Source organism: Cygnus olor, unplaced genomic scaffold, assembly GCF_009769625.2.
Source record: "Cygnus olor isolate bCygOlo1 unplaced genomic scaffold, bCygOlo1.pri.v2 scaffold_197_ctg1, whole genome shotgun sequence".
NCBI lineage: Eukaryota > Metazoa > Chordata > Aves > Anseriformes > Anatidae > Cygnus > Cygnus olor.
In genome coordinates, this window is record NW_024429133.1 from 1 (window position 1) to 17,651 (window position 17,651).

Genomic DNA, 17,651 nt, shown 5'->3' on the forward strand with positions numbered 1-17,651 from the left:
CCGGAGATCAAGGGGCTTTTCCTCAGGGTTAGGGCTTTTCTTCCGGGTTGGCGCTGGAGTGGAAGGGGCTTTTCCTCAGGGTTGGGACTGTTCCTCAATGTTGGGGTTGGAGGGGAAGGGGCTTTTCCTCAGGGTTGGGGCCGGAGGGGAATGTGTTTTTCCTCAGGGTTCGGGCCGGAGGGGATGGGTTTTTTCCTCAGGGTTTGTTCCGGAGGGGAACGCACTTTTTCCTCAGGGTTGGGGACCAGAGGGGAAGGGGCTTTTCCTCAGGGTTAGGAGTTTTCCTCGGGGTTGGGGCCAGAGGGGAAGAGGTTTTTTTGTCGGGTCTGGGGCTGGATGGAAAGGGGGTTTTTCTTGGGCTTGGATTGGAAGTGAAAGTGCTTTTCCTCAGGGTTGGGGCTCTTCCTCAGGGTTGGGCAGGAGGGGAAGAGCCTTTTCCTCAGCGTCTGGGCCGTAGTGGAAGGGGCTTTTCCTGAGGCTTGGGGTCGGAGGGGAAGGGCTTTTCCTCAGGCTTGGTGCCTGATGGAAAGGGGCTTTTCCTCAGGTTTGGGGCATTTCCTCAGGCTTGGTGCCGGAGGGGAAGGGGCTTTTCCTCAGGTTGGCGCATTAGAGGAAGGGCTTTTCCTCAGGGTTGGGTTCGAGGAAAGGGGCTTTTCCTCAGGTTAGGGCCAGAGGGGAAGGGGGTTTCCTCAGGGTTGGGCCCGAGAGGGAAGGGCTTTTCCTTCTCGGTTGGGGATTTTTCTAGTGGTTGGGGCCAGAGGTATATTGGCTTTTCCTCAGGGCTAGGGCTGGAAGGGAAGGGCCTTTTCCTCAGGTTGTTGGGGCCAGGAGGGGAAGGGACTTTTCCTCAGGGTTGGGGCCGGAGTTGATGGGGCTTTTCCTCAGGGTTGGGGCCAGAGGGGAAGGAGCATTTCCTCATTGTTGGGGCCGGAGGGCAAGGGGCTTTTCCTCAGGGTTGGGGCCACACAGGAAGGGGCTTCCTCAGGCTGGGCTTGTTCTCAGCGTTGCGTCCAGAGGGAAAGCGGCTTTTCCTCATGGCTGGGGCTTCTCCTCAGGTTGGGGCCAGAGGGGAAGGGGTTTTTCCTCAGGGTTTCGCACAGAGAGGAACGGGTTTTTCCTCAGGGTTGGGTCTTTTCCTCAGGACTGGGTCTGGAGGGGAAGGGGCTTTTCCTTGTTGGGCAGGAGGGGATGGGTTTTTTCCTCAGGGTTGGGGCCAGAGTGGAAGGCGTTTTTTCTGTGGGGTTGGGGCCCTGATGGGAAGGGGCTTTCTACAGGGTTGGGGTTGGATGCGAAGGGGCTTTTCCCTAGGGTTGGGGCTGGAGTTGATGGGGCTTTTCCTCAGGGTTGGGGCCAGAGGGGAAGGAGCATTTCCTCATTGTTGGGGCCGGAGGGCAAGGGCCTTTTCCTCAGGGTTGGGACTTTTCCTCAGGCTTTGGGCCAGATGGGAAGAGGTTTTTATCGGGTCTGGGGCCGGAGGGAAAGGGAGTTTTCCTCGGGCTTGGATTGGAAGTGAAAGTGCTTTTCCTCAGGGTTGGGGCTTTTCCTCAGGGTTGGGGCAGGAGGCGAAGAGCGTTTTCCTCAGCTTCTGGGCCGTAGTGGAAGGGGCTTTTCTTGAGGCTTGGGGTGGGAGGGTATGGGCTTTTCCTGAGGCTTGGGTTCGGAGGGGAAGGGGCTTTTCCTCAGGCTTGGTGCCTGATGGAAAGGGGCTTTTCCTCAGGTTTGGGGCATTTCCTCAGGGTTGGCGCCGGAGAGGAAGGGGTTTTTCCTCAGGGTTGGGGCAGGAGGGAAGAGCCTTTTCCTCAGCGTCTGGGCCGTAGTGGAAGGGGCTTTTCCTGAGGCTTGGGGTCGGAGTGGAAGGGCTTTTCCTGAGGCTTGGGGCAGGAGGGGAATGGCTTTTCCTCAGGCTTGGTGCCTGATGGAAAGGGCTTTTCCTCAGGTTTGGGGCATTTCCTCAGGGTTGCGCCGGAGCGGAAGGGGGTTTCCTCAGGGTTGGGGCCGGAGGGAAGGGGCTTTTCCCCAGGTTTGGGGCCAGAGGGGAAGAGGCTTTTCCTCAGGGTTGGGGCCGGAGGGGAAGGGGCTTTTCCTCGGGTTAAGGCCGGAGGGAATGGGTTGTTCCTCAGGGTTTGTTCCGGAGGGGAACGCGTTTTTCCCTCAGGGTTGGGGACCGGAGGGGAAGGGGCTTTTCCCAGGTTTGGGTCTGGAGCGGAAGTGGCTTTTCCTCAGGTTTTGGCCAGAGGGGAAGGGGGTTTCCTCAGGGTTGGGGCCCGAGGGGAAGGGGCTTTTCCCTCCGGGTTGGGGATTTTCTCACGGTTGGGGCCAGAGGGAAATCGGCTTTTCCTCAGGGCTGGGGCCACAGAGGAAGGGGCTTTTCCCGAGTGTTAGGGTGGGTTCTCAGGGTTGGGGCAGGAGGGTAAGGGTGTTTTACTCAGCATTGAGCCTGGAAGGGAAGGGGATTTTCCTCAGGGTTGGAGTCGGAGCAGAAGGGCCTTTTCCTCAAGTTTACGGACAGCGGAAGGGGCTTTCTTGAGGGTTGGGACTTTTCCTCAGGCTAGGGCCGAAGGGGAAGGGTTTTTCTTGAGGGTTGGGCCAGAGGGGAAGGGACTTTTTCTCAGGGTTGGCGCTGGAGGGGAAGGGGCCTTTTCCTTTGGGGTGGGGCCGGAGATCAAGGGGCTTTTCCTCAGGGTTAGGGCTTTTCTTCCGGGTTGGCAGCTGGAGTGGAAGGGGCTTTTCCTCAGGGTTGGGACTGTTCCTCAATGTTGGGTTGGAGGGGAAGGGGCTTTTCCTCAGGGTTGGGGCCGGAGGGGGAATGTGTTTTTTCCTCAGGGTTCGGGCCGGAGGGGATGGGTTTTTTCCTCAGGGTTTGTTCCGGAGGGAACGCACTTTTTCCTCAGGGTTGGGGACCAGAGGGGAAGGGGCTTTTCCTCAGGGTTAGGAGTTTTCCTCGGGGTTGGGCCAGAGGGGGAAGAGGTTTTTTGTCGGGTCTGGGGCTGGATGGAAAGGGGTGTTTTCTTGGGCTTGGATGGGGAAAGTGAAAGTGCTTTTTCCTCAGGGTTGGGGCTCTTCTCAGGGTTGGGGCAGGGAGGGGAAGAGCCTTTTCCTCAGCGTCTGGGCCGTAGTGGAAGGGGCTTTTCCTGAGGCTTGGGCGGTCGGAGGGGAAGGGCTCTTTACTCAGGCTGGTGCTGATGGAAAGGGCTTTTCCTCCGGTTTGGGCATTTCCTCAGGCTTGGTGCCGGAGGGAAGGGCTTTTCCTCAGGTTGGCGCATTAGAGGAAGAGCTTTTCCTCAGGGTTGGGTTCGTAGGGAAAGGGGCTTTTCCTCAGGGTTAGGGCCAGAGGGGAAGGGGGTTTCTCAGGGTGGGCCCGAGAGGGAAGGGGCTTTTTCCTTCTCGGTTGGGGATTTTCTAGTGGTTGGGGCCAGAGGTATATTGGCTTTTCCTCAGGGCTAGGCTGGAAGGGAAGGGCCTTTTCCTCAGGGTTGGGGCCGGAGGGAAGGGACTTTTCCTCAGTGTGGGGCACGGAGTTGAGGGGCTTTTCCTCAGGGGTGGGCCAGAGGGATAGGAAGCCATTTCCGTCATTGTTGGTGCCCGGAGGGCAAGGGCTTTTCCTCAGGGTTGGGGCAACATCGGAGAAAGGGGCTTTTCCCCTCCGAGGCTGGGGGCTTGTCCTCAGCGTTGCGTCCAGAGGGAAAGCGGCTTTCCTCATGGCTGGGGCTTCTCCCTCAGGGTTGGGGCCCACAAGGGGGAAGGGGTTTTCCTCAGGGTTTCGCACAGAGAGGAACGGGTTTTTCCTCAGGGTTGGGTCTTTTCCTCAGACTGGGTCTGGAGGGGAAGGGGCTTTTCACTTGGGGTTGGGGCAGGAGGGGATTGGGTTTGTTTCCTCAGGGTTGGGGCCAGAGTGGAAGGCGTTTTTCTGTGGGGTTGGGGCCCTGATGGGAAGGGGCTTTCTACAGGTTGGGGCTGGATGCGAAGGGGGCTTTTCCCTAGGGTTGGGGCTGGAGTTGATGGGGCTCTTTCCTCAGGGTTGGGGCCGGAGGGGAAGGAGCATTTCCTCATTGTTGGGGCCGAGGGCAAGGGCCTTTTCTCAGGGTTGGGACTTTTCCTCAGCTTTGGGCAAGATGGGAAGAGGTTTTTACGGGTCTGGGGCCGGAGGGAAAGGGGGTTTTCCTCGGGCTTGGATTGGAAGTTGAAAGTGCTTTTCCTCAGGGTTGGGGCTTTTCCTCAGGGTTGGGCAGGAGGCGAAGAGCGTTTTCCTCAGCTTCTGGGCCGTAGTGGAGGGGCTTTTCTTGAGGCTTGGGGTGGGAGGGGGTATGGGCTTTTCCTGAGGCTTGGGTTCGGAGGGGAAGGGGCTTTTCCTCAGGCTTGGTGCCTGATTGGAAAGGGGCTTTTCCTCAGGTTTGGTCATTTCCTCAGGTTGGCGCCGGAGAGGAAGGGGCTTTTTCCTCAGGGTTGGGGCAGGAGGGAAGAGCCTTTTCCTCAGCGTCTGGGCCGTAGTGGAAGGGGCTTTTCCTGACCGGCTTGGGGTCGGAGTGGAAGGGGCTTTTCCTGAGGCTTGGGGCAGGAGGGGAATGGGCTTTTCCTCAGGCTTGGTGCCTGATGGAAAGGGGCTTTTCCTCAGTTTGGGGCATTTCCTCAGGGTTGGCGCCGGAGCGGAAGGGGGTTTTCCTCAGGGTTGGGCGATAGAGGAAGGGGTTTTCCTCAGGGTTGGGTCCGTAGGGAAGGGGCTTTTCCCCAGGTTAGGGCCAGAGGGGAAGGGCTTTCCTCAGGGTTGGGGCCGAGGGGAAGGGGCTTTTCCTCGGGTTAAGGCCGGAGGGAATGGGTTGTTTCCTCAGGGTTTGTTCCGGAGGGGAACGCGTTTTTTCCCTCAGGGTTGGGGACCGGAGGGGAAGGGGCTTTTCCTCAGGTTTGGGTCTGGAGCGGAAGTGGCTTTTCCTCAGGTTTGGCCAGAGGGGAAGGGGGTTTCCTCAGGGTTGGGGCCCGAGGGGAAGGGCTTTTCCCTCCGGGTTGGGGATTTTTCTCACGGTTGGGGCCAGAGGGAAATCGGCTTTTCCTCAGGGCTGGGCCACAGAGGAAGGGGCTTTTCCGAGTGTTAGGGTGGGTTCTCAGGGTTGGGGCAGGAGGGTAAGGGTGTTTTACTCAGCATTGAGCCTGAAGGGAAGGGGATTTTCCTCAGGGTTGGAGTCGGAGCGGGAAGGGCCTTTTCCCTCAAGTTTACGGACAGCGGAAGGGGCTTTTCTTGAGGGTTGGGGACTTTCCTCAGGCTAGGGGCCGAAGGGGAAGGGGTTTTCTTGAGGGTTGGGCCAGAGGGGAAGGGACTTTTTCTCAGGGTTGGCGCTGGAGGGGAAGGGGCTTTCCTTTGGGTTGGGGCCGGAGATCAAGGGGCTTTTCCTCAGGGTTAGGGGCTTTCTTCCGGGTTGGCGCTGGAGTGGAAGGGGCTTTTCCTCAGGGTTGGGACTGTTCCTCAATGTTGGGGTTGGAGGGGAAGGGGCTTTTCCTCAGGGTTGGGGCCGGAGGGGAATGTGTTTTTCCTTCAGGTTTCGGGCCGGAGGGGATGGGTTTTTTCCTCAGGGTTTGTTCCGGAGGGGAACGCACTTTTTCCTCAGGGTTGGGGACCAGAGGGGAAGGGCTTTTCCTCAGGGTTAGGAGTTTTCCTCGGGTTGGGGCCAGAGGGGAAGAGGTTTTTTTGTCGGGTCTGGGGCTGGATGGAAAGGGGTTTTTCTTGGGCTTGGATTGGAAGTGAAAGTGCTTTTCCTCAGGGTTGGGGCTCTTCCTCAGGGTTGGGGCAGGAGGGGAAGAGCCTTTTCCTCAGCGTCTGGGCCGTAGTGGAAGGGGCTTTTCCTGAGGCTTGGGGTCGGAGGGGAAGGGGCTTTTCCTCAGGCTTGGTGCCTGATGGAAAGGGCTTTTCCTCAGTTTGGGGCATTTCCTCAGGCTTGGTGCCGGAGGGGAAGGGGCTTTTCCTCAGGTTGGCGCATTAGAGGAAGAGGCTTTTCCTCAGGGTTAGGGCCAGAGGGAAGGGGGTTTCCTCAGGGTTGGGGCCCGAGAGGGAAGGGGCTTTTCCTTCTTCGGTTGGGGATTTTTTCTAGTGGTTGGGGCCAGAGGTATAGTGGCTTTTCCTCAGGGCTAGGGCTGGAAGGGAAGGGCCTTTTCCTCAGGGTTGGGGCCGGAGGGGAAGGGACTTTTCCTCAGGGTTGGGGCGGAGTTGATGGGGCTTTTCCTCAGGGTTGGGGCCAGAGGGGAAGGAGCATTTCCTCATTGTTGAGGGCCGGAGGGCAAGGGGCTTTTCCTCAGGGTTGGGGCCACACAGGAAGGGGCTTTTCCTCAGAGCTGGGGCTTGTTCTCAGCGTTGCGTCCAGAGGGAAAGCGGCTTTTTCCTCATGGCTGGGGCTTCTCCTCAGGGTTGGGGCCAGAGGGGAAGGGTTTTTTCCTCAGGGTTTCGCACAGAGAGGAACGGGTTTTTCCTCAGGGGTTGGGTCTTTTCCTCAGGACTGGGTCCTGGAGGGGAAGGGGCTTTTCCTGGGGTTGGGGCAGGAGGGGATGGGTTTTTTTCTCAGGGTTGGGGCCAGAGTGGAAGGCGTTTTTTTCTGTGGGGTTGGGGCCCTGATGGGAAGGGGCTTTTCTACAGGGTTGGGGCTGGATGCGAAGGGGCTTTTCCCTAGGGTTGGGGCTGGAGTTGATGGGGCTTTTCCTCAGGGTTGGGGCCGGAGGGGAAGGAGCATTTCCTCATTGTTGGGGCCGGAGGGCAAGGGCTTTTCCTCAGGGTTGGGACTTTTCCTCAGGCTTTGGGCCAGATGGGAAGAGGTTTTTATCGGGTCTGGGGCCGAGGGGAAAGGGGTGTTTTACTCGGGCTTGGATTGGGGGAAGTGAAGTGCTTTCCTCAGGGTTGGGGCTTTTCCTCAGGGTTGGGGCAGGAGGCGAAGAGCGGTTTTCCTCAGCTTCTGGGCGTAGTGGAAGGGGCTTTTCTTGAGCTTGGGGTGGGAGGGGTATGGGCTTTTCCTGAGGCTTGGGTTCGGAGGGGAAGGGGCTTTTCTCAGGCTTGGTGCCTGATGGAAAGGGGCTTTTCCCCAGGTTTGGGGTCATTTCCTCAGGGTGGGCGCCGGAGAGGAAGGGGGCTTTTCCTCATGGGTTTGGGGCAGGAGGGGAAGAGCCTTTTCCTCAGCGTCTGGGCCGTAGTGGAAGGGGCTTTTCCTGAGGCTTGGGGTCGGAGTGGAAGGTGCTTTTCCTGAGGCTTGGGGCAGGAGGGGAATGGGCTTTTCCTCAGGCTTGGTGCCTGATGGAAAGGGGCTTTTCCTCAGGGATGGGGCCAAGGGGAAGGAGCATTTCTCATTGTTTGGGGCCCGGAGGGCAAGGGGCTTTTCCTCAGGGTTGGGGCCAAACAGGAAGGGGCTTTTTCCTCAGAGCTGGGGCTTGTCTCCAGCGTTGCGTCCAGAGGAAAGCTGCTTTTCCTCATGGCTGGGGCTTCTCCTCAGGGGTTGGGGCCAGAGGGGAAGGGTTTTTCTCAGGTTTCGCCCAAGAGAGAATGGGTTTTTCCTCATGGTTGGGTCTTTTCCCTCAGGACTGGGGTCTGGAGGGGAAGGTGCTTTTCCTTGGGTGGGGCAGAGGGGATGGGTTTTTTCCTCAGGGTTGGGGCCAGAGTGGAAGGCGTTTTTTCTGTGGGGTTGGGGGCCCTGATGGGAAGGGGCTTCCTACAGGGTTGGGGCTGGATGCGAAGGGCTTTTCCCTAGGTTTGGGGCCCGGAGGGGAAGGGGCTTTTCCTAGGGTTTGTGTGGGTCCCTCAGGGTGGGGGCAGGAGGGAAGGGAACTTTTCCACAGGGTTGGGGCCGGAGTTGATGGGGCTTTTCCTCATTGTTGGGGCCGGGAGGGGAAGGGCCTTTTCCTCAGGGTTGGACTTTTCCTCAGGCTTTGGGCCAGATGGGAAGAGGTTTTTATACGGGTCTGGGGCTGGATGGAAAGGGGGTTTTCCTTGGCTTGGATTGGAAGTGAAAGTGCTTTTCCTCAGGGTTGGGGGCTTTTCCTCAGGGTTGGGGCAGGAGGCGAAGAGCGTTTTCCTCAGACTTCTGGGCCGTAGTGGAAGAGGCTTTTCTTCAGGCTTGGGGTCGGAGGGGTTTGGGCTTTTCCTGAGGCTTGGGTTCGGAGGGGAAGGGGCTTTTCCTCAGGCTTGGTGCCTGATGGAAAGGGGCTTTTCCTCAGGTTTGGGCATTTCCTCAGGGTTGGCGCCGGAGAGGAAGGGGCTTTTCCTCAGGGTTGGGGCAGGAGGGGAAGAGCCTTTTCCTCAGCGTCTGGGCCGTAGTGGAAGGGGCTTTTCCTGAGGCTTGGGGTCGGAGTGGAAGGGCTTTTCCTGAGGCTTGGGGTCGGAGTGGAAGGGGCTTTTCCTGAGGCTTGGGGCAGGAGGGGAATGGGCTTTTCCTCAGGCTTGGTGCCTGATGGAAAGGGGCTTTTCCTCAGGTTTGGGGCATTTCCTCAGGGTTGGCGCCGGAGCGGAAGGGGGTTTTCCTCAGTGTTGGGGCGAGAGAGGAAGGGGGTTTCCTCAGGGTTGGGGCCGGGAGGGGAAGGGGCTTTTCCGCAGGTTTGGGCCAGAGGGGAAGAGGCTTTCCTCAGGGTTGGGGCCGGAGGGGAAGGGACTTTCCTCGGGTTAAGGCCGGAGGGAATGGGTTGTTTCCTCAGGGTTTGTTCCGGAGGGGAACGCGTTTTTCCCTCAGGGTTGGGGACCGGAGGGGAAGGGGCTTTTCCTCAGGTTTGGGTCTGGAGCGGAAGTGGCTTTTCCTCAGGTTTTGGCCAGAGGGGAAGGGGGTTTCCTCAGGGTTGGGGCCGAGGGGAAGGGACTTTTCTCAGGGTTGGCGCTGGAGGGGAAGGGGCTTTTCCTTTGGGTTGGGGCCGGAGATCAAGGGGCTTTTCCTCAGGGTTAGGGCTTTTCTTCCGGGTTGGCACTGGAGTGTAAGGGGCTTTTCCTCAGGGTTGGGACTGTTCCTCAGTGTTGGGTCTGGAGGGGAAGCGGTATTTCGTCAGGGTTGGGGCCGGAGGGGAATGGTTTTTCCTCAGGGTTCGGGCTGGAGGGGATGGGTTTTTTTCCTCAGGGTTTGTTCCGGAGGGGAACGCACTTTTTCCTCAGGGTTGGGGACAGAGGGGAAGGGCTTTTCCTCAGGGTTAGGAGTTTTCCTCGGGGTTGGGGCCAGAGGGGAAGAGGTTTTTTTGTCGGGTCTGGGGCTGGATGGAAAGGGGGTTTTTTCTTGGGCTTGGATTGGAAGTGAAAGTGCTTTTCCTCAGGGTTGGGGCTCTTCCTCAGGGTTGGGGCAGGAGGGGAAGAGCCTTTTCCTCAGCGTCTGGGCCGTAGTGGAAGGGGCTTTTCCTGAGGCTTGGGGTCGGAGGGGAATGGGCTTTTCCTCAGGCTTGGTGCCTGATGGAAGGGGCTTTTCCTCAGGTTTGGGGCATTTCCTCAGGCTTGGTGCCGGAGGGGAAGGGGCTTTTCCTCAGGGTTGGCGCATTAGAGGAAGAGGCTTTTCCTCAGGGTTGGGTTCGTAGGGAAAGGGGCTTTTCCTCAGGGTTAGGGCCAGAGGGGAAGGGGGTTTCCTCAGGGTTGGGGCCCGAGAGGGAAGGGGCTTTTCCCTCTCGGTTGGGGATTTTTCTAGTGGTTGGGCCAGAGGTATATTGGCTTTTCCTCAGGGCTAGGGCTGGAAGGGAAGGGCCTTTTCCTCAGGGTTGGGGCCGGAGGGGAAGGAGCATTTCCTCATTGTTGGGGCCGGGGGGCAAGGGACTTTTCCTCAGGGTTGGGGCCACACAGGAAGGGGCTTTTCCTCAGAGGTGGGGCTTGTTCTCAGCGTTGCGTCCAGAGGGAAAGCGGCTTTTCCTCATGGCTGGGGCTTCTCCTCAGGGTTGGGGCCAGAGGGGAAGGGGTTTTTCCTCAGGTTTTCGCACAGAGAGGAACGGGTTTTTCCTCAGGGTTGGGTCTTTTCCTCAGGACTGGGTCTGGAGGGGAAGGGGCTTTTCCTTGGGGTTGGGGCAGGAGGGGATGGGTTTTTTTCCTCAGGGTTGGGGCCAGAGTGGAAGGCGTTTTTTCTGTGGGGTTGGGGCCCTGATGGGAAGGGGCTTTTCTACAGGGTTGGGGCTGGATGCGAAGGGGCTTTTCCCTAGGGTTGGGGCCGGAGGGGAAGGGCTTTTCCCTAGGGTTTGTGTGGGTCCTCAGGGTGGGGGCAGGAGGGGAAGGGACTTTTCCTCAGGGTTGGGGCCGGAGTTGATGGGCTTTTCCTCAGGGTTGGGGCCGGAGGGGAAGGAGCATTTCCTCATTGTTGGGGCCGGAGGGCAAGGGCCTTTTCCTCAGGGTTGGGACTTTTCCTCAGGCTTTGGGCCAGATGTGAAGAGGTTTTTATCGGGTCTGGGGCTGGATGGAAAGGGGGTTTTCCTTGGCTTGGATGGAAGTGAAAGTGCTTTTCCTCAGGGTTGGGGCTTTTCCTCAGGGTGGGGCAGGAGGCGAAGAGCGTTTCCTCAGCTTCTGGGCCGTAGTTGGAAGAGGCGTTTCTTCAGGCTTGGGTCGGAGGGGTTTGGGCTTTTCCTGAGGCTTGGGTTCGGAGGGGAAGGGGCTTTTCCTCAGGCTTGGTGCCTGATGGAAAGGGGCTTTTCCTCAGGTTTGGGGCATTTCCTCAGGGTTGGCGCCGGAGAGGAAGGGGCTTTTCCTCAGGGTTGGGGCAGGAGGGGAAGAGCCTTTTCCTCAGCGTCTGGGCCGGAGTGGAAGGGGCTTTTCCTGAGGCTTGGGGTCGGAGTGGAAGGGGCTTTTCCTGAGGCTTGGGGTCGGAGTGGAAGGGGCTTTTCCTGAGGCTTGGGGCAGGAGGGGAATGGGCTTTTCCTCAGGCTTGGTGCCTGATGGAAAGGGGCTTTTCCTCAGGTTTGGGGCATTTCCTCAGGGTTGGCGCCGGAGCGGAAGGGGGTTTCCTCAGGGTTGGGGCGAGGAGAGGAAGGGGGTTTCCTCAGGGTTGGGGCCGGAGGGGAAGGGGCTTTTCCCCAGGTTTGGGGCCAGAGGGGAAGAGGCTTTTCCTCAGGGTTGGGGCCGGAGGGGAAGGGGCTTTTCCTCGGGTTAAGGCCGGAGGGAATGGGTTGTTTCCTCAGGGTTTGTTCCGGAGGGGAACGCGTTTTTCCCTCAGGGTTGGGGACCGGAGGGGAAGGGGCTTTTCCTCAGGTTTGGGTCTGGAGCGGAAGTGGCTTTTCCTCAGGTTTTGGCCAGAGGGAAGGGGGTTTCCTCAGGGTTGGGGCCCGAGGGGAAGGGGCTTTTCCCTCCGGGTTGGGGATTTTTCTCACGGTTGGGGCCAGAGGGAAATCGGCTTTTCCTCAGGGCTGGGGCCACAGAGGAAGGGGCTTTTCCCGAGTGTTAGGGTGGGTTCTCAGGGTTGGGGCAGGAGGGTAAGGGTGTTTTACTCAGCATTGAGCCTGGAAGGGAAGGGGATTTTCCTCAGGGTTGGAGTCGGAGCGGAAGGGCCTTTTCCTCAAGTTTACGGACAGCGGAAAGGGGCTTTTCTTGAGGGTTGGGACTTTTCCTCAGGCTAGGGCCGAAGGGGAAGGGGTTTTCTTGAGGGTTGGGCCAGAGGGGAAGGGACTTTTTCTCAGGGTTGGCGCTGGAGGGGAAGGGGCTTTTCCTTTGGGTTGGGGCCGGAGATCAAGGGGCTTTTCCTCAGGGTTAGGGCTTTTCTTCCGGGTTGGCGCTGGAGTGGAAGGGGCTTTTCCTCAGGGTTGGGACTGTTCCTCAATGTTGGGGTTGGAGGGGAAGGGGCTTTTCCTCAGGGTTGGGGCCGGAGGGGAATGTGTTTTTCCTCAGGGTTTCGGGCCGGAGGGGATGGGTTTTTTTCCTCAGGGTTTGTTCCGGAGGGGAACGCACTTTTTCCTCAGGGTTGGGGACCAGAGGGGAAGGGGCTTTTCCTCAGGGTTAGGAGTTTTCCTCGGGGTTGGGGCCAGAGGGGAAGAGGTTTTTTTTGTCGGGTCTGGGGCTGGATGGAAAGGGGGTTTTTCTTGGGCTTGGATTGGAAGTGAAAGTGCTTTTCCTCAGGGTTGGGGCTCTTCCTCAGGGTTGGGGCAGGAGGGGAAGAGCCTTTTCCTCAGCGTCTGGGCCGTAGTGGAAGGGGCTTTTCCTGAGGCTTGGGGTCGGAGGGGAAGGGGCTTTTCCTCAGGCTTGGTGCCTGATGGAAAGGGGCTTTTCCTCAGGTTTGGGGGCATTTCCTCAGGCTTGGTGCCGGAGGGGAAGGGGCTTTTCCTCAGGTTGGCGCATTAGAGGAAGAGGCTTTTCCTCAGGGTTGGGTTCGTAGGGAAAGGGGCTTTTCCTCAGGGTTAGGGCCAGAGGGGAAGGGGGTTTCCTCAGGGTTGGGGCCCGAGAGGGAAGGGGCTTTTCCTTCTCGGTTGGGGATTTTTCTAGTGGTTGGGGCCAGAGGTATATTGGCTTTTCCTCAGGGCTAGGGCTGGAAGGGAAGGGCCTTTCCTCAGGGTTGGGGCCGGAGGGAAGGGACTTTTCCTCAGGGTTGGGGCCGGAGTTGATGGGGCTTTTCCTCAGGGTTGGGGCCAGAGGGGAAGGAGCATTTCCTCATTGTTGGGGCCGGAGGGCAAGGGGCTTTTCCTCAGGGTTGGGGCCACACATGGAAGGGCTTTTCCTCAGAGCTGGGGCTTGTTCTCAGCGTTGCGTCCAGAGGGAAAGCGGCTTTTCCTCATGGCTGGGGCTTCTCCTCAGGGTTGGGGGCCAGAGGGGAAGGGGTTTTTCCTCAGGGTTTCGCACAGAGAGGAACGGGTTTTTCCTCAGGGTTGGGTCTTTTCCTCAGGACTGGGTCTGGAGGGGAAGGGGCTTTTCCTGGGGTTGGGGCAGGAGGGATGGGTTTTTTTTCCTCAGGGTTGGGGCCAGAGTGGAAGGCGATTTTTTCTGTGGGGTTGGGGCCCTGATGGGAAGGGGCTTTTCTACAGGGTTGGGGCTGGATGCGAAGGGGCTTTTCCCTAGGGTTGGGGGCCGGAGGGGAATGGGCTTTTCCCTAGGGTTGGTGTGGGTCCTCAGGGTGGGGGCAGGAGGGGAAGGGACTTTTCCTCAGGGTTGGGGCCGGAGTTGATGGGGCTTTTCCTCAGGGTTGGGGCCGGAGGGGAAGGAGCATTTCCTCATTGTTGGGCCGTGAGGCAAGGGCCTTTTCCTCAGGGTTGGACTTTTCCTCAGGCTTTGGGCCAGATGGGAAGAGGTTTTATCGGGTCTGGGGCGGATGGAAAGGGGGGTTTCCTTGGGCTTGGATTGGAAGTGAAAAGTGCTTTTTCCTCAGGGTTGGGGCTTTTCCTCAGGGTTGGGGCAGGAGGCGAAGAGCGTTTTTACCTCAGCTTCTGGGCCGTAGTGGAAGAGGCTTTTCTTCAGGCTTGGGGTCGGAGGGGTTTGGGCTTTTCCTGAGGCTTGGGTTCGGAGGGGAAGGGGCTTTTCCTCAGGCTTGGTGCCTGATGGAAAGGGGCTTTTCCTCAGGTTTGGTCATTTCCTCCGGGTTGGCGCCGGAGAGGAAGGGGCTTTTCTCAGGTTGGGGCAGGAGGGGAAGCGCCTTTTCCTCAGCGTCTGGGCCGTAGTGGAAGGGGCTTTCCTGCGGGCTTGGGGTCGGAGTGGAAGGGGCTCTTCCTGAGGCTTGGGCAGGAGGGGAATGGGCTTTTCCTCAGGCTTGGTGCCTGATGGAACGGGGCTTTTCCTCAGGTTTGGGGCATTTCTTCCTCAGGGTTGTCGCGGAGCGGAAGGGGTTTTTCTCAGGGTTGGGCGAGAGAGAGGAAGGGGGGTTTCCTCAGGGTTGGGGCCGGAGGGGAAGGGGCTTTTCCCCAAGGATTGGGGCCAGAGGGGAAGAGGCTTTTCCTCAGTGGTTGGGGCCGGAGGGGAAGGGGCTTTCCTCGGGTTAAGGCCGGAGGGAATGGGTTTGTTCCTCAGGGTTTGTTCCGGAGGGGAACGCGTTTTTCCCTCAGGGTTGGGGACCGGAGGGGAAGGGCTTTTCCTCGGTTTGGGTCTGGAGCGGAAGTGGCTTTTCCTCAGGTTTTGGCCAGAGGGGAAGGGGTTTCCTCAGGGTTGGGGCCCGAGGGGAAGGGGCTTTCCCTCCGGGTTGGGGATTTTTCTCACGGTTGGGGCCAGAGGGAAATCGGCTTTTCCTCAGGGCTGGGGCCACAGAGGAAGGGGCTTTTCCCGAGTGTTAGGGTGGGTTCTCAGGGTTGGGGCAGGAGGGTAAGGGTGTTTTACTCAGCATTGAGCCTGGAAGGGAAGGGGATTTTCCTCAGGGTTGGAGTCGGAGCGGAAGGGCCTTTTCCTCAAGTTTACGGACAGCGGAAGGGGCTTTTCTTGAGGGTTGGGACTTTTCCTCAGGCTAGGGGCCGAAGGGGAAGGGGTTTTCTTGAGGGTTGGGCCAGAGGGGAAGGGACTTTTTCTCAGGGTTGGCGCTGGAGGGGAAGGGGCTTTTCCTTTGGGTTGGGGCCGGAGATCAAGGGGCTTTTCCTCAGGGTTAGGGCTTTTCTTCCGGGTTGGCGCTGGAGTGGAAGGGGCTTTTCCTCAGGGTTGGGACTGTTCCTCAATGTTGGGGTTGGAGGGGGAAGGGGCTTTTCCTCAGGGTTGGGGCCGGAGGGGAATGTGTTTTCCTCAGGTTTCGGGCCGGAGGGGATGGGTTTTTTCCTCAGGGTTTGTTCCGGAGGGGAACGCACTTTTTCCTCAGGGTTGGGGACCAGAGGGGAAGGGGCTTGTTCCTCAGGGTTAGGAGTTTTCCTCGGGGTTTGGGCCAGAGGGGAAGAGGTTTTTTGTCGGGTCTGGGGCTGGATGGAAAGGGGGTTTTTCTTGGGCTTGGATTGGAAGTGAAAGTGCTTTTCCTCAGGGTTGGGGCTCTCCTCAGGGTTGGGGCAGGAGGGGAAGAGCCTTTTCCTCAGCGTCTGGGCCGTAGTGGAAGGGGCTTTTCCTGAGGCTTGGGGTCGGAGGGGAAGGGGCTTTTCCTCAGGCTTGGTGCCTGATGGAAAGGGGCTTTTCCTCAGGTTTGGGGCATTTCCTCAGGCTTGGTGCGGAGGGGAAGGGGCTTTTCCTCAGGTTGGCGCATTAGAGGAAGAGGCTTTCCTCAGGGTTGGGTTCGTAGGGAAAGGGCTTTTCCTCAGGGTTAGGGCCAGAGGGGAAGGGGGTTTCCTCAGGGTTGGGGCCCGAGAGGGAAGGGGCTTTTCCTTCTCGGTTGGGGATTTTCTAGTGGTTGGGGCCAGAGGTATATTGGCTTTTCCTCAGGGCTAGGGCTGGAAGGGAAGGGCCTTTTCCTCAGGGTTGGGGCCGGAGGGGAAGGGACTTTTCCTCAGGGTTGGGGCCGGAGTTGATGGGGCTTTTCCTCAGGGTTGGGGCCAGAGGGGAAGGAGCATTCCTCATTGTTGGGGCCGGAGGGCAAGGGGCTTTTCCTCAGGGTTGGGGCCACACAGGAAGGGGCTTTTCCTCAGAGCTGGGGCTTGTTCTCAGCGTTGCGTCCAGAGGGAAAGCGGCTTTTCCTCATGGCTGGGGCTTCTCCTCAGGGTTGGGGCCAGAGGGGAAGGGGTTTTTCCTCAGGGTTTCGCACAGAGAGGAACGGGTTTTTCCTCAGGGTTGGGTCTTTTCCTCAGGACTGGGTCTGGAGGGGAAGGGGCTTTTCATTGGGGTTGGGGCATGAGGGGATGGGTTTTTTTTCCTCAGGGTTGGGGCCAGAGTGGGAAGGCGTTTTTTTTCTGTGGGGTTGGGGCCCTGATGCGAAGGGGCTTTTTCCTAGGGTTGGCGGCTGGAGTTGATGGGCTTTTCCTCAGGGTTGGGGCCGGAGGGGAAGGGAGCATTTGCCTCATTGTGGGGCCGGAGGGCAAGGGCCTTTCCTCAGGGTTGGGACTTTTCCTCAGGCTTTGGGCCAGATGGGAAGAGGTTTTTATCGGTGTCCTGGGGCCGGAGGGAAAGGGGGTTTTCCTCGGGCTTGGATTGGAAGTGAAAGTGCTTTTCCTCAGGGTTGGGGCTTTCCTCAGGGTTGGGGCAGGAGGGGAAGAGCCTTTTCCTCAGCGTCTGGGCCGTAGTGGAAGGGGCTTTCATTGAGGCTTGGGGGTCGGAGTGGAAGGGGCTTTTTCCTGAGGCTTGGGGCAGGAGGGGAATGGCTTTTCCTCAGGCTTGGTGCCTGATGGAAAGGGGCTTTTCTCGGTGTTTGGGGCATTTCCTCAGGGTTGGCGCCGGAGCGGAAGGGGTTTTCCTCAGGGTGGGGCGAGAGAGGAAGGGGGTTTCCTCAGGGTTGGGGCCGGAGGGGAAGGGGCTTTTCCCCAGGTTGGGGGCCAGAGGGGAAGAGGCTTTCCTCAGGGTTGGGGCCGGAGGGGAAGGGGGCCTTTTCCCCAGGTTTAGGGCCAGAGGGGAAGGGTGCTTTTCCTCGGGTTAAGCCGGAGGGAATGGGTGTTTCCTCAGGGTTGTTCCGAGGGGAACGCGTTTTTCCCTCAGGGTTGGGGACCAGAGGGGAGGGGCTTTTCTCTCAGGTTTGGGTCTGGAGCGGAAGTGGCTTTTCCTCAGGTTTTGGACAGAGGGGAAGGGGGTTTCCTCAGGGTTGGGGCCCGAGGGGAAGGGGCTTTTCCCTCCGGTTGGGATTTTTCTCACGGTTGGGCCAGAGGGAAATCGGCTTTCCTCAGGGCTGGGGCCACAGAGGAAGGGGCTTTTCCCGAGTGTTAGGGTGGGTTCTCAGGTTGGGGCAGGAGGGTAAGGGTGTTTTTACTCAGCATTGAGCCTGGAAGGGAAGGGGATTTTCCTCAGGGTTGGAGTCGGAGCGGAAGGGCCTTTTCCTCAAGTTACGGACAGCGGAAGGGGCTTTTCTTGAGGGTTGGGACTTTTCCTCAGGCTAGGGGCCGAAGGGGAAGGGGTTTTCTTGAGGGTTGGGCCAGAGGGGAAGGGGACTTTTTCTCAGGGTTGGCGCTGGAGGGGAAAGGGGCTTTTCCTTTGGGTTGGGGCCGGAGATCAAGGGGCTTTTCCTCAGGGTTAGGGCTTTTCTTCCGGGTTGGCGCTGGAGTGGAAGGGGCTTTTCCTCAGGGTTGGGACTGTTCCTCAGGGTTGGGGTTGGAGGGGAAGGGGCTTTTCCTCAGGGTGGGGCCGGAGGGGAATGTGTTTTTCCTCAGGGTTCGGGCTGGAGGGATGGGTTTTTTCCTCAGGTTGTTCAGGAGGGGAACGCCACTTTTTCCTCAGGGTTGGGACCAGAGGGGAAGGGGCTTTTCCTCAGGGTTAGGAGTTTTCCTCGGGGTTGGGGCCAGAGGGGAAGAGGGTTTTTTTGTCGGGTCTGGGGCTGGATGGAAAGGGGTTTTTTCTTGGGCTTGGATTGGAAGTGAAAGTGCTTTTCCTCAGGGTTGGGGCTCTTCCTCAGGGTTGGGCAGGAGGGGAAGAGCTTTTCCTCAGCGTCTGGGCCGTAGTGGAAGGGGCTTTTCCTGAGGCTTGGGGTCGGAGGGGGAAGGAGGCTTTTCCTGAGGCTTGGGTTCGGAGGGGAAGGGGCTTTTCCTCAGGCTTGGTGCCTGATTGGAAAGGGGCTTTTCCTCAGTTTTGGGGCATTTCCTCAGGCTTGGTGCCGGAGGGGAAGGGGCTTTTCCTCAGGTTGGCGCAATTAGAGGAAGATGCTTTTCCTCAGGGTTGGGTTCGTAGGGAAAGGGGCTTTTCCTCAGGGTTAGGGCCAGAGGGGAAGGGGGTTTCCTCAGGGTTG

The 17,651-nt window shown here is 59.0% G+C and overlaps 1 long non-coding RNA gene across 1 annotated transcript; it reads left to right on the plus strand.

Moving 5' to 3' along the window:
• Positions 1–11,014: 11,014 nt before the first annotated feature.
• Positions 11,015–16,636, plus strand: LOC121063341. The gene is made up of 4 exons (XR_005815950.1): positions 11,015–11,055; positions 16,148–16,181; positions 16,450–16,483; positions 16,600–16,636. It is a non-coding gene; the product is annotated as an uncharacterized LOC121063341 (long non-coding RNA).
• The last annotated feature ends 1,015 nt before the right edge of the window (positions 16,637–17,651 follow it).